The sequence below is a fragment of the Podarcis melisellensis genome (genome assembly GCF_964234715.1).
Source record: "Podarcis melisellensis genome assembly, chromosome: 1".
Lineage (NCBI taxonomy): Eukaryota > Metazoa > Chordata > Lepidosauria > Squamata > Lacertidae > Podarcis > Podarcis melisellensis.
In genome coordinates this window covers 35,898,809-35,910,321 of record NC_138528.1, presented here as the reverse complement: position 1 = coordinate 35,910,321, position 11,513 = coordinate 35,898,809, and positions in this window count along the sequence as shown.

Sequence of the window (11,513 nt, the reverse complement as noted above, 5' to 3'; positions counted from 1 at the left end):
TGATCCAGCTGGCACCTCTATTAATGGAAGTGGAAGGAAGACCATTGTCACCCATTTCCCCTCCACCTGCACCCTCACAGAGCTACAGTTCTCATAGTTGCCTCTGAAGAATTGATTGCTAAACCACTCTGGGAATTGTACCTCTGGGGAGGAGAACAGGGTTCTCCTAACAACTCTCACATTTAACACAATGCAGCTCTCGTCATTCTTTGGGAGAAGCCATGACTCCTTAAAGTGTTACGGTAAGTGCTTTAAATGTACAAGTGTGAATGTGCCACAAGTGTGTTTAATACACATGTGGTGGTAGTGGTGTGACAGAGTCCATGGTGGACCTTGGTGCCTCAAATTTCAGTGGCACCCTGTGTGATGCTAAAATCCAGTGCCCCCTCACCTCTCACTTTCTGTTGGATGTCATAATTGCGGCACCTGCTATGGTCACTCTCCGCTAGATCCGCCTTTGATAGAGTTTATCTTGAAATCTAATAATCTTATTCACTTAACAACTTTCTGGGTGTCACAGAAGGTTGACAGCACTATAAGGCATAAGCTGGGATTTCTTTCAACTGAAAAAAATTGAACTCCATTCAAACCTGTGCAGAAGTATCACCTCTTGCGTTGCCTAAAGAGGACAAAGATTCATTAATGACTAGGATCTTGTGACCCTTTAGGATGTCTGGAATTCAGTTCATTTCACACATAACTTCATATGGATTCATATATCTTTGTCAGACATTTCGACTGTCTTCATTTGGGTTTATTGCCCGGAAAGTGTTAAAAAGATTGCAAATTGAGAAACAGATAGACAACAGATTCAGTTTCCCAAGAAAGGAAGCTCTTTTCCCCTCCCCCAGAAGCTTTTTCAGTCCAAAAGTTGCTACCAAAATGAGCCAAGTCTGCTTTTACCTGCTCATACAATCAGCAAGCCATAGCTTCCACAAGAGTGCAGTCAATTTTAGTGAGACACTCATAATGGAAGGCCTGCTTGCCTGAATACTAATTGACAGGATTGGGCCCATGGTGAACACCTGGGGCTGTCAATATATTCAGATAAACAGATGGCTGTGAAGAGTTTGTTTGTGGCTCTCAAAATTATTTTGTCAATGGTGCCATCTCCTGGTAGATAATTGCTAAGAATAGCTCCCCCACAAAAAAAAAGGAAAAAAGAAGCTTTTGCCCCTGAAACCTTGCTAGATGTTTACTCAGTTTATGTTAAAATTACAAAAAGCATTAACATGAAGGGATAAAACTACTTTAATCTGGCTGGGTTGACATCCTTATTTTCTTCCACACAGTTTCAAAAGGCCCTGTGGTTTTTTCCCCCCTTTGGTAATTACTTAAAGATCATTCAGAAGCACAGTTCAGAAGATCTTTGGATAATTAGCTGGTTTTCAGGGAAAGTATGTCTCAGCAAATGTGATTATATTTTATTACATTTTAATAGCTTTTAACTGAAAAAAATCCATGCTTTTATATTCATAATAAATATTTTAGGTAAATTGTAGAGCAAGGGGAAAAGAGAAACAGCCCCAGAACCTATCTAGCTTTGGATCATCGTATGATTGACCAATTTAATAGCAATTTCTCCAATCATTGTTATATCATATCTTTGCTTACAGTGACTCAGATGTGATTAATTGAAACTCAGTATCATAATAGAGGTTAAATTCTATAACTGTGTTAAGTTCTTCCACTCTGCCTCCTCCCTCTCTCTAGTCTTTCCTTCACATATGTCTGAAGAAACCCCACGTCAAGCCTAACCTTCTCTATTTCACTCTTTACCATTACAAGGTCATCTAAAACACCCTCATACCAACCCAAACCAGTTATTTCAGCACAATTGGTCTTTTAAAAGGGGCCTGAGGAAAGGCTGGGACTTGATGGACAGTTGCATGCCATAGGCACCCAAAAGATTATAAGGCACCTGCCTAGACTTGCAGAGTTCACTTGTCCCCTTCAGAACCTTCTGGAAAACATGACATTGAGATTCTCTTTGAGCAGAGGGAGGGCTAACTATGGCCTGTTTAAACAAATTCAGCCTGTAGGGAATCATATTCCTCCAGTTGTAGAGCCAGGATTCATAGAAAAGGCATCTTAGTTCTTCTTTCCTAGAGACTGTTCCCAGGTGATGTTCCTCTCACTAAATTATGAGCGGAGCCAAATGCAGCAGCAGTGCAGCTACAGTGGTTGGTGGCTCCTCCTCTCTGGCACTCAACCTCCTCCTCCTGCCCCTGCCACCAGCCCAGAGCTGCTTCTCCCACCCTCCTTCCCCTATGTGCCAGCAGAAGAAGGAGCCTCCAGACATAGAAGCCACACCGTGCTTCTCTTGGCTCCACACTAGGCCTCCTCTGCCCCTGGTTGTTTTTAATACAGGAGGGGCAGCCCCGCAAATATTTTAGTGGGGGCTGAAGGGACCTCGGCCCCTTAGAGTTGGCATCTATGGTATCTAAGATTCCAGGAACAAGGTCACCTTTTCTGCTGCTACCACAATTACAACATCTGCCACCAGGTCAGGTAAGTGAAAGGATTGCACAATTCCTTATCACATTATCAGAAATGCAACAGCATTCCTGCATTTGGAACTGCACTCAGAACAAATCAGTTTATTAAGCCCAATAAGAGGTTACACAGATATTTAACACTGGTTAGTAGAAATAATTAAATTGTGGGACCCAGAATTCTCCTCAATAATGTAAACATCTTCAGAAGCCTTCTGTGTCAGGCACCAGGAAATGTTGGCAGTGCCCTCAGCTATCCTTGCTCCTCCTCTCCATTTGCAGTATAGTTTAGTAGATGAGGAGAGAAGAGAAAATGGCAACTGACACCAAACTATAACAAGCTGAGCTCTAGCATCCAGACAGGATGGAGGAGTTTGGATCACAAGAACCCTGGCCTGGGGATTTCTAAACCGGAGGAGTTCAGTTCATACATCTTTCATTTCCACAGCTTGCCAATATAACTCATAGGTAGATATGGGCATAATCTATAAAATGGGGAAATGAGAAACTGAGAGAAACCACTCTAAAGTTCAGTTTGATCCATTTCTGTATGATTTTGAACCTTTTTTAAAAAAAATGGCTGCATGAAAATTTGTATACATTTTTCTGGACTTTTCTCCTAATACAGGCAGTTTTGCAAACACTTCAATATAATGCATTTTTGTCACCATGAAGATCTTTGTGCACACGTCCTCCTGACGTATTCTTTTTTGCACAACTCTTTTGGTTGAACTGCCTCACAAACCCCTAGCAGTAGCTGCATTTCAGCACCTTTATTCATTTGCAAAGTGTGAATTAGGCAGGTTCACACTATGTGAGGGGGAGAACCTGCCCCATTCCTAATCACAGAGATACTTTAAACCAGGCATAGGCAAACTCGGCCCTCCATATGTTTTTGAGACTACAATTCCCATCATCCCTGACCACTGGTCTTGTTAACTAGGGATGATGGGAGTTGTAGTCCCAAAACAGGTAGAGGGTCGAGTTTGCCTATGCCTGCTTTAAACAGATTTCATTATCCGAGGTTACCTTCTGTTTGGTAGGAGGTTCTTTTCACTGCTGAATATAGGATCCCCCAGGAAGCAGGTAATATGCTGAATAAAGTTTTGGACAAAATTCTTTTCTAATGACAGTGCCATCCATGCAGACCCAGGAGTTTTTACAGTTTGCCATGTAGACTAATGGAGAGCATTCTAGGAAAGGTATGTAGAACGCTTTTCAACTCCACGAGGCCCACATTCTTCCCTAGGCCACATTCCAGCAATGGGTGGGGCCAGAAGGAAAAGTGGGTGGGGCAATGGACAGGACTTACTTATTTGTAGTAGGCTGCATTTCAGCCATGCAAAAGTCAGAAGGTTCTATATCCACACACACCAGTTTTTTGAGCTAGGTAAAAGCAACATAGGAGAGTGTTGGTGTGAGTTATGTTATGGGAGAGAAGGAGGGGGCTGGGAAGAGTCCCAAAGGCTTGGGAGCACAGCTTGAAGGGAGACATTTGGCCCCCGGGCCCGAGGTTCCCCACACCAGGCTAGGAACCAGCACAGCTGATGCAGTGCATCCTAGACTTAGTCCCATGCAGAAGCATCTACCCCCCACCCTCCCCGAAAGCTCTCTGGCTGTTGCTTCTAACTCAAGAGGCTGTGATTGCATCAAACTCCTCCAAATTAGACAATACCTAGGAATCAAGCACCTATTAATGAAAAGCCAAATGTCTATTTGCGCTTCTCTTTATGCCACAAATATGAATGCAGCATAAATAGCTATAAAGCAAAATCAGCATTTACAAGGCTTGCAAAACAAGGCTGGCAGATTACGCATTTCCATGAAGTACAGCTGAAACATGCTCTGCGGAGTCCATTTGTGCATACTGTTAAGTAGCTGTTAGCAGATTCATGTAAATATCGCAAACTGCCACAAGGTGGCAAGGTACACAAATACACCAAAGCAGAGAGAGAGAGAGAGAGAGAGAGAGAGAGAGAGAGAGAGAGACTCTTCTGAGAACAGGTAAATTCCACATATATATGTATGAGGCAGCTTGAGTTGTCTAACAATGACTGTACTCCAAGGTCTCTTTCTTGAACAGATTCGTCTTTTTTAGTTTTTGTTGACATCCATCTTTTCTTGGGAGACAATGTAAGAGTGTGCCTTTGGGGGTAAAGTCAACCATTGGAGAGTTATGGTTGTAGAGACAAATACGGGAGAGACATGTATTATTGCAGGTGGGGCAATATTGAAGGTGTCTGCTTGTGCTGTGGCAGATGCGCTGTGGCTTTTCTTCTCTCTGTGCTCCCTCAGTGGTCATTCCTCCTCTGGTCATTGCTGTGGTAAAGGTAAATGACCCCTAGATGGTTAAGTCCAGTCAAAGACAACTATGAGGTTGTGGCGCTCATCTCGCTTTCAGGCTGAGGGAGCAGGCATTTGTCCACAGGCACCTTTCAGGGTCATGTGGCCAGCATAAGTTAACTGCTTCTGGTGTAACGGGACACTGTGACAGAAGCCAGAGTGCACGGAAATGCTATTTACCTTCCTATTGCAGCGGTACCTATTTATGTACTTGCACTGGCATGCTTTCAAACTGCTAGGTTGGCAGGAGCTGGGACCGAGCAACGGGAGCACACCCCATTGCGTGGATTTGAACTGCCAACCTTCTGATCAGCAAGCCTAAGAAGCTCAGTGGTTTAGACCACAGTGCCACCCGTATCCCTTTTCATTGCTATGGATACATGGCCTGACTGTCTCCAGGCACTTCAGTCGTCTGTCAGAGATTCCCATACAGTGGGATTAATGTGTTATCCTTCATGTCATGTTTGCAGACATCTTTCTAACACAGAGTTCAGTTACTCTATGAATATCATCTGTTGAATTTATGAGTTGATATTTAAAATTTTCTTGGGCTATATGGCCGCTGCTGCTATTATTGTTGCTTTTACCTACTAACAGTGTATAGAGCTACTGAGGCAAAATATTCAAACATTGTCCTTTTTTCAGCAGGTAGGTACATCACAATCATGATACTCCATAAAGTACATGGATGAATTATCAGATTAATTCAGAAATTCACCATCCATCCTTTATAGTTTCTTTCCAAATGATCATCTCAGCTATCAGCATGTACAGCAGAAGCAATACAGTGGTACCTCTGGTTGCGAATGGGATCCATTCTGGAGGCCCATTTGCAACCTGAAAACCCCGCAACCTGAAGCGCCATATCTGTGCAGGTGCGCGGCGTGATTTGGCACTTGTGCAAAGTGCAATTTAGCGCTTCTGTGCATGCGTGAGGGACAAAACCCAGAAGTAACCCTTTCCGGTACTTCCGGGTCGCACGGGACACAACCTGAAAAGACGTAACATGAAGCAAATGTAACATGAGGTATGACTGTATATATGTGAATGTAAAGCAATCCATAGTGGAAAGGAAGGAAACAGGTGTGTCTAAAACTACAAGGCAAGAAAATATATATATTAAAAAATCAGAATAAAATAGATGCATGGGTCTATTAAGAACATCATTGTAGGTGATGCCCAAGGGCCAGACATGCCCTCCATACTTTACTTTTCTCCCTTTGAGTGCCAGACCAATGTGCAATATCAGATGATCTGAAAGTCCCATGACTTTCCCAGCATAGCCCACTATGAAGCATGGTAGGCTGCTGTTTGGGAAACATAGGTGCAAAGCCCCTTTGAGCATTTGGGATTAATTGTGTGGTTCTTTGGATCCAGGAATGAGGGGAAGGGAGGGAACAGCACTGAATGATTTTCGGAGCAATAAGCTACAATCTTTTGAAGATGAATTTCTCCTTACAATTAGATTAGATTGATTGATAAGTAAAGGAGGAGAAAAAATTAGACTCCATTTGCATTTAAAGGATAAACTACCTAATTTAAAGGATTTAAAGGATAAACTCCCTAAACTTTCCAAAACAATACAAGAACTGAAGCACAGTTGTTGGTCAAAATTCACACTTTTCTGAATTTTGCAATGGAGTTCTCCAGCCATGTTGTGTGTACAAAAACGAATCTTCTGTGGTAAGATGTGCATAAAAATCCATATTTTGGTGAAAGTAACATGCAAAAGTGAATTGAATTAGGGGAGATTGCTTTGCAAAAGTATGTGTATTAGGCAAAATTGCACACACATATGAATATTAGGAAAAAATTGAAATGCTGCTGAATTTTCAAGAGGAATCCCCCCCCCCCTTTTTAAACAGCAAACTGATGTGGAAATGTGGAGGCCTGGACTTGATACTGAGAAAATGAACAATTGAGAGATGCTGAAACTGACAGATTGTCCCATTTCCACTACCACCCCAGAGAATATTTAGTTAATTTGTATGGGCTCCTTTTGTTTTCTTTTGATGGAAATATGCTGCCATGTCCAAATCCTTCTTCCATGTTCTGAATGCACTTATCCAAGAGCAGGTTTTGTTTCTCTGCTCAAGAAACAGCCACAGATTTAACAGTCAGACTTATGGATCACAGTGCACTTTCTTCACGTGAGGAACTTTTTTCAGACTCAAGACTGTATTTCATTATGTGCTGCACGCTGGTGATGAGCTGAACCACACCTGGCTCTTGGGCCTGAGGTTCTTCACCCCTGATGCAGGCCTTTGGTATTCTGTTGTCAGATTGAACAATTAGGTTTTATCAAGTCACTAGCATATCACATGTTCAGAGTATGACATAAATATATGAAGTTTGCTACTGGGGCAATGTCATATTAGCATATAAAGCCCTTAACAACTTGGGACCAGTTTTCCTATGAGATCATTTGACCCCACATGTGCCCAGGCAACCTCTTCGATTGTTGGAACTGTTGCCACAAAATACCCATTCCAGATTTGTAAGAATTCAGTCATTCAGTCTTGCAGCACCTACACTTTGAAACTCCCTGCCTATTTATGCAATGACGGCAGCAAGAATATTATTGGCACAAAAATGGAAGCAAGAAGAATTACCGACGAAAGAAGAATGGAGAATGAAATTAATGGACTATGCAGAACTAGATAAACTAACAGGAAGGATTTGAAATCTGTGGGACCAGAAATTCACAGAAGACTGGCGTAAATTTACAGACTATTTGAAAAGTAATTGTGATGATCAGACTACGTTTGTAGGTTTGCAAGAAGTTTTGTAAGGTGAATGACTGGAACTACTGCAAAAATGAATAAAGGGGAGGATGGCTAGTTAAGATAATTAAAGGCAATATGAATTTAAGAAATGCATAAGAAGTGGTCAAAACGGTGGATCAGCAGAGGTGCTGAAGGAAGTCCAAAAAAAAAAAAAGATTGTATAAGTGGTGAAGTTTTGTGGTATGTACTATAATTTATATGTTAAAATTAATAAAAATTGTTATAAAAAAAGAAACTCCCTGCCTGTTGAGATCAAACAGGTGCCCTCACTGTACAGTAAGTCCACAACTTACCCAGGTGATACAATCCCAGGACTGTACCTGAAGTGAAAATCACATATATTCAAAACACACTGGGTGCAATGGCGGGTGGGATTGCCAAAGTCTTTTTTCCCAGACGCTTGCTCTCTTTCCACTTCCTTTTTGATTTCTTTTCATTGCCGAGTGCATAAGGCTGATTGTGCAAAAGTTAAATGCATATAAGTTGTGGGCTTACTGTACTTTTTTCAGTGCCTGCTAAAAACATTCTTGTTTAGACAAGCCTAACCAGATGCTTAGACAGTTGAGGTAATTTTAAACTGCTTTAGTATTTTAACCTTTGTCTGTTTTAAAGTATGGTTGTGAATTCTTCTCAGTTTTTATGTTTTATCCTTTTGTAAACTAAGGTTGTTGGGGTTTTTTGCAAGTGGTGTATAAGTTTAATAGAATTAAAAAAATAGGGTCTTATTACTGCAGTGCCTATCATAGCTATGATCAGCAGGAGACATAATTTTTGGTTGACCAGATAGTGTGTTTGTTCCTTGTGGGGTCCACAAGAAAGTTTGGGTTATAGCCAACTAGGTTGTACTCAGAGTAGTAGACCTATTGAAATTGATAGACCTAAATTAGCCATGTGGGTCTTCTTTGAATAGGGCTAACACTAGATACTTCTCAAATGCCACTCAAAGGCTTTTTGTCCTGCTTGGAGAAGAAACCGCTTAGAATCCCTCAGATATTGTCCAACAAATGTACAATGACTTACTGCAGCCGTTGTTAAGCCACTTCATTCAAATAACTATCGTGATTTCAGCAAGGCATTTGACAAGGTGCCCCATGATATTCTTGTAAAGAAGCTGGTAAAATGCGGTCTTGACTATGCTACCACTCAGTGGACTTGTAACTGGCTGACTGACAGAACCCAAAGGGTGCTCATCAATGGTTCCTCTTCATCCTGGAGAAGAGTGACTAGTGGAGTGCCACAGGGTTCTGTCTTTGGCCCAGCCTTATTCAACGTCTTTATCAACGACTTGGATGATGAACTCAAGGGCATCCTGATCAAATTTGCAGATGACACCAAACTGGGAGGGGTGGCTAACACCCCAGAGGACAGGATCACACTTCAAAACGACCTTGACAGATTAGAGAACTGGGCCAAAACAAACTAGATGAATTTTAACAGGGAGAAATGTAAAGTATTGCACTTGGGCAAAAAAAATGAGAGGCACAAATACAAGATGGGTGACACCTGGTTTGAGAGCAGTACATGTGAAAAGGATCTAGGAGTCTTGGTTGACCACAAACTTGACATGAGCCAACAGTGTGACGCGGCAGCTAAAAAAGCCAATGCAATTCTGGGCTGCATCAATAGGAGTATAGCATCTAGATCAAGGGAAGTAATAGTGCCACTGTATTCTGCTCTGGTCAGACCTCACCTGGAGTACTGTATCCAGTTCTGGGCACCACAGTTCAAGAAGGACACTGACAAACTGGAACATGTCCAGAGGAGGGCAACCAAAATGGTCAAAGGCCTGGAAACGATGCCTTATGAGGAACGGCTAAGGGAGCTGGGCATGTTTAGCCTGGAGAAGAGGAGGTTTAGGGGTGATATGATAGCCATGTTCAAATATATAAAAGAATGTCACATAGAGGAGGGAGAAAGGTTGTTTTCTGCTGCTCCAGAGAAGCGGACACGGAGCAATGGATGCAAACTACAAGAAAAAAGATTCCACCTAAACATTAGGAAGAACTTCCTGACAGTAAGAACTGTTCGACAGTGGAATTTGCTGCCAAGGAGTGTGGTGGAGTCTCCTTCTTTGGAGGCCTTTAAGCAGAGGCTTGACAACCATATGTCAGGAGTGCTCTGATGGTGTTTCCTGCTTGGCAGGGGGTCGGACTCGATGGCCCTTGTGGTCTCTTCCAACTCTATGATTCTATGATTCTATGAACTCAGCAAATCACAAAGCAGTCCATGGATGATATTCTGTTGTATATTTAAACTTGCATAAAATTCTGAATTCTGGAATTATCGGGCAGGTTTTCCAAATGATCTTATCAGTCATTTTGTGACCCAGTTGCTGAGTGTGAAGATAACTATCTGATGCTCTTCAAAGCTTTCCACTACGAATGTTCGGTATAATCTGCACTGGTGGTACCCGTGTTGCCCTTATCTCCATTTCATTTCTTAATAAACAATGGTCTTTATAATAAAGCATTTCACACATCTGGTTATCTAGAAAACGGTAAGCAAGTAAACAAACAAACAAACAAACAAACAAACAAACAGCATAAGGTAAATCTGCAGGTAAGGGGTCATGTTAGGATGAGACCATACCATTGCCTCTTCATTTCAGTAAACAAGTTGCAATGTTATTTTTCTAGTGATTTTGGCAAGCATTCGGTTATCTTAAGAATTCATGAGAGTGTCTGCCTGATTGATTTGCAAACAGTTCTGATTTCACAGCATAAGCTTTTTTTGGACAGCAGTGGGGGGAAATGCAATTTATTCTGTTGATTAATAATGACACATTCTAGTATAAAAACCAACAAATATTTGTACAAGAAGTTCTCTAATATGTTTGGCATGCTCGGTAGCTTGAGTGAGGAGGCTTGAGGACGGGGGCGGGGTAGTGGTGGTGGCAAGAATTCACTGCTTGCACACTGGAACAAAAGCTGATTGCGATAATAGTTCAATGAGCCTCAAATAAAATATCGGCTAAAAAAAGTGTAAAGCCATTATTCAGCTCTCTTTCTCATTTATATGTGAGAAATTATATGCTTTAAATCTATCTATGGCACTTCAGCAAATTAATTACTAGAACCCCTTAACAGTAACTGGGCTGGTAGTATTTGTAATTATTAAGCAGTGTTTTCCACATTTTGAGAAGAATTTAGCCAAACTAGAAATTATTTAAAGCTAGAGTTGATATTTTGAGTTCAGAGGGTATATAAGTTTTTATTTTTTTATTTTACTTTAAAGTATTTATAGCTTGCCTTTCTGCCTGACAACAGACCTCCAAGTAAATATATCACAATCATTCCTTTTTAAAGGCAGTAATTACTTTTGAAGGCTTGTGGGATAGAGAGAAGATAAAAATATTGAAAAGGTCCCTAGGCCTTTGACCAGTCCTGGAAAACCTGTGATCCACCAGATGTTGTTGAACTACAACTCCCATAATTCCTGACCTTTGATCATGTTAGCTGGGGCTGATGGGAGCTGCAGTCCAAGAACATCTGAAGGGCCACAATTCTTTATCTTCATATTATTATTTATGAATGTATATACCACTTATGGGCCAACATGGCTTCTAAGCAAGTTGCAAAAAAACCACACAAACCAATAAATAATTGAGATACATAATGTTAAAACATCATTAATTAAAATATCGGATAAAAGAAATGAAGAGCAAACACAACAATGAAAACTGTTAGAATGCCATGGTGCGTCTGCAGCAGCATAACTGGCTTCTTATCTACCCCAGCTGCAATAAAACATGTCTCTCAGTCTCTCTACAGCCACAGCAAGCAATGCACCTTTCCTCAGTTTGACTTCACTCCCCAAGGCACACTCCTCCATTGTCTCTCAAGACAGAAGGATGCCAACAATGGCCCAGAGTTAGTTAAGGCTTTGTATG